Here is a 4,670-nt window from a genome sequence, read left to right on the forward strand (position 1 = left end):
TATGAAATTCGACTCATTTTCCTTGGTGCTTTTAATGTTCATAACTCCAAATGGCTTCAGTTTTCTGGTTCATGGACTCAGCTGGTAGAATTGTTGAGGCTTTTTATGTCACTAATGATTTATAGTAGTAGTAGCAATGGCAAATGATGCAAGGACCCAAGCTTATATAGCATCAGCCAAAAAAAAAAAAAAAAAAAAAAACCTACACTGTTCACCCATCCGTACCCTCCAAAAATGTGTCTAGTTCTTCCTTGAATTTTTCCACAACAACAGACGGAAGCTTGTTCCAACAATAAACAATGCACATCTATCCTGCAACCATCCTTCCTCAATTTGAATTTACGTACTCTCATGTATGTAGTCTCAGCAAGTGGAAGAATGCCATTAATATTTAGCTCACTCAATCCATTCAAGGTGCTAAACACCTTAGTCAGATCTTCCCGCAGGGGCCTAGTCTCCAGACGCTGCAATTTGCAGAACTGAAGCCTTTCTAGGTAAGAGCACCCTTTTGTTCCCTTCACCAGTCTGGTTGCCCTTCTCTGCACCCGTTCCAGCAGTTCTGCATCCTTCCTAAAATGAGGCCTTCAGACCTGTATACAGTACTCAAGATGCGGCCTAACCAGGACCTTATACAAAGGGACAATCACTTCCTTATCCCCACTAGCAAAATTTCTGTATATCATTAACAAAACTCCATGAGCTGTCCTGGCAGCATGTCTGCACTGCTTAGAGAATTTCATATCTGACTCCACAGTTACCCCCAGATCTTTTCATTCTCCACTACCCTGAGTGTAGTTCCACACAGTTGATAAGTTACTCTGGAGTTACTGTTACTCATATGCAGTACCTTGAATTTCAATGTTAAACTTCAACTAACATTTCTCAGTACATCGACCCAATTTTTCTAGATCTTGTTGCAGTAGCTCAACCTGATGACTGTTGTTAACCACCCTGCCAACCTTTGTATCATATGAAAATTTAGACAGTAATCCTGATTTACCTTCATCAGTATCATTGATAAATATTGAAAACAACAATGAGCTCAGCACTGAACCCTGAGAAACTCCACTATAATAACATTAGCCCACAAAGAGCAGTACCCATTGATAACTACTCTCTGTCTTCTTCCACTTAACCATCCTTTTATCCATAGCAGTAACTCACCCTATTTTTTATGTTGAACTGATCTTAAATTTCGTCAGTTAAACTTAGAATTTATTTTTTAAATATTCGTACATATTGATACATATTTGTAGATTTGTATTTTTATTACATTGCCAAAATATAATAAATAAACAATTGACTCTGATACGCTAAATGCGAAAAAGGTGTATTAATAAGTGGTGTCAACTTAAATTGAAATAGATCATAGGTAAATTGACTTGGGTATCAAAAAGTAATTTAAAGTGTTTAACACAAACCATTCGCAGTTGACAGGATTCGAACCTGCGAGGGGAAACCCCAATGGATTTCGAGTCCATCGCCTTAACCACTCGGCCACAACTGCTCGTGTGAAAGGAATTATAAGTTTGACTAATGCCATATTAATCTTGAGATGAATAAGACATTTTAATGCGACACAAAGAGAAAGAAAGAGAGAAAGAAAAAAAATTAATATATATATACGCTCTTACTAATTGGATGAAAAATCTTGACATTGGTCATCCGATAGAATTTTTTAATTACTTACGTTAATGATTTATTATTTGTATAAACACGAGGGTTGTTCAAAAAGTAGTGGCAATACACCAAAGTATATTTACTCGTGATCAGTAATATGCGATAGTGGAATTGTACAGCAGCAACAGCGACAGTAGTTTCTTCTGCGAATAGGAAAGTCATTTTGCTGAACGAAGAAGTGTAGGTGCGTGCTGTAGGCGCTTTGAGCTATTTTTCAAAGCAAAATCATCGGTCTTTGATAAAGATTGAAGTTGTATGGAGCGGAAACGTAGAGGACTTTATTCACTGAAGGGACAGATGAATAAAATCGTTTCGACACGGACAGGAAATGTGCTAGACGAATCACTTGCTAGACGTTCACACATTAATGAGACGAGGGTTAAGCTTACTGTGGAAAGGCTGTTGAAGTTGGCTGTTCCACCTTGTTGAATAACCAACTTCATCAGCCAAGTTCTCGCACTCTGAATGGATCCTCTAGAGATCAACATTTTCTGATAACAAAAAACAAGAAGTCGAGCAGTAACTCGCTTCCTCACTATTCTTCAATAAAAATTCGATATGCCGCCCCCATTTTCATTTTCACTTCACATGGTTACCGAAGAAATATTGATTACAAATTGATAATTGCTTAAAGCTTCTCTGGCTTAAAGATAATTTTGAACATATTGCACTAAAAGATGATACGAATACGAACAGCTAATACTAAACAATAATTTTAATATTCTTCTAATATTATGTTATTCAGAATATACAATGTATGTGTAAGGTTTCCAGCCATTTGCTAAGATGATAAATGTGTTAATTTATCAATAATAAGTGACATATTGCGAAGATCAATCGAGTGTCCCACTTTTTAAAAGTGGCAGGCCATTTAGAACTCTGGAAGTTAGCTGTAGAAACTATTTTGCAGTCATACAACCTGAGACCGATTAACTCAGCCACGTTGTGAAAAAAAGGTCCATAAACTGAAGAGATTCAGATTTAAGCCTTTTCCACCCATTATAATGGGAAGACGGTGATTATACCAACTGTGCTAACCATGAATGAATACGGATAAAAATAAACCGATTATTTTTTATAGTTTTGTAGGGCGTTTCATATTTAAAAAAATCCTCAACTTAAAGCTTTTCATATTAAAAATGTATTCACAAATATAATAAATAAATATGTATATTTATTTATTTAATATCCTTTAAATTAGATAATGTCACCCTCTTGGCACTGCTGCCATACTTATGTACATAATTCTTACACAAGGTCTTACACACAAACACGAATAATTGAAAATATTAATACACTTTTTTTTGTAGCACTCTGATGACAACACATTAATACGCATCTCGTCACGTGGCTAATATAAATAATATTTTGATTCCAGTTCACCGAAAAAAATTATTTTTAACTGCATTTATTTTTTAATTGGTAACATGAAATGTTTTAGTTTGCTTAATAATCCACAAATATTTTTTAATTGCTGTAAATCAACAAAAGCTTAACGTTTCGATATTATTCGTTCCATTTGACTTACTTGCGTGAGATGTGCCACAGGGTTGGCAAAATGCCAAGTCATGTGGCATTTTAGCACGTGCAGTTTCGTTTGAGGAATGCGAAATCCTACGGTTTGGATGGCTTTCCGTGTCGTTGTTATTGCATTCTTTGCTTCAAAATACCACCGTTTCACACAGATGACAAAAAAGAAAGTCAGTTCATTCCAAGGTCGAAACCTAGTGACCTACTGTCGACACGGTTTTCATAAAAACAACAAAAATATGTGGAGGAATCGCAAAATTCCAGTAAGTTCGTGACAAAGATGAAATAAAATAACCGATTAAACCGAGAATGTTATCGATACATTTTTTGTTCCTCCAAGCGTCAGCAGTTAGTGTCCTATATTCTTACTTATTTATTATTGTTTTATTTCGGAAAAAATTCTCTGAGAAAAGGAATTTTCATAAGTGTTTATATTATATTTATAAAACTTATGTACATAGCGCTTGATACCAATTTCAAAAGCTAAAAAGTAATCAGCGTCAATAAAAAAAATTATAATATTTATTTATCAATATTTATAAATGTTTAAAGGTTCAAAAATAGTGAAAGTCACATAGGAAGAATTTTAGGTGAACTTCCTCGTGATTTTATATTTATGACCTTTGGTTCTTGTCTAACCTATGAGGGAAAAAAGACCTTCCTAACTGATTTTATTCAATCTCTTCAGAGCCTTATACACCTGAATCAGGACGTCCTTCACCCAATTAACAAAGTTCCTTTAAATCCTGGTCAGAACACTATGTGCCCTCCTTGCCGCCTGTTTATACTGCTTGGAAAATTTCTTATCAGGTTGAATGACACCTAACTCCTTTTTCGTCTTGACCACTTTTAGCTGTTCTCCCCCTAGATTACACTGGAATCCAAGTTTTCTTCCCCAAATACATAACCTATTAAATTTCACTTGCCAATTTTCAGACTATATAAAAACGGATGGAATTCTTTTTGAAGAAACATGGCCTGGCTTGAATTGTTAACCCACTTTTCCCACTGTCAAAATAATCTTCGAACTTTAACAGATTCCTTTTGATACCCTCTTCAATATCGATTATGAAAATTAGGAATAGGAGACCCTAACACCAATCCTGAAGACTGACCATTTATGACAACCCTCCGTCATCTATCTTTCAACAGGCCTGCGAACCAGCATTTTACCACTAACTACAACTTCTTCCAGTTTATATAACAGCTTTTTCATTACGGATGGTATCAAAAGCTTTAGGCTACCAAAGGCTAGATATATCAAAATGGTTACCTGTATCCACCTGTTTAATGACTACATCATAGTACTTTACCTAACTGGTCAGACATTAACGAACCCTTAACGGACCCTCCTTAACGAACCTCCCCTTAACGAACTTATGGTTGGATTTATTCATGATGCAATTCTTGTAGAGTTATAATTACCCATCTCCTCTTTAGCAACAACTTTGTGGATTAGG

The 4,670-nt window shown here is 35.5% G+C and overlaps 1 non-coding gene across 1 annotated transcript; it reads right to left on the reverse strand.

Annotated features, from left to right (window-relative positions):
* Positions 1 to 1,425: 1,425 nt before the first annotated feature.
* On the reverse strand, positions 1,426 to 1,507 carry TRNAS-CGA (transfer RNA serine (anticodon CGA)). The gene has a single exon. It is a non-coding gene; the product is annotated as a tRNA-Ser (tRNA).
* Between the last annotated feature and the right edge of the window lie 3,163 nt (positions 1,508 to 4,670).

The sequence above is a fragment of the Mastigoproctus giganteus genome, chromosome 2 (assembly GCF_048544385.1).
Source record: "Mastigoproctus giganteus isolate SK-2022 chromosome 2, ASM4854438v1, whole genome shotgun sequence".
NCBI classification, from domain to species: Eukaryota; Metazoa; Arthropoda; class Arachnida; order Uropygi; family Thelyphonidae; genus Mastigoproctus; species Mastigoproctus giganteus.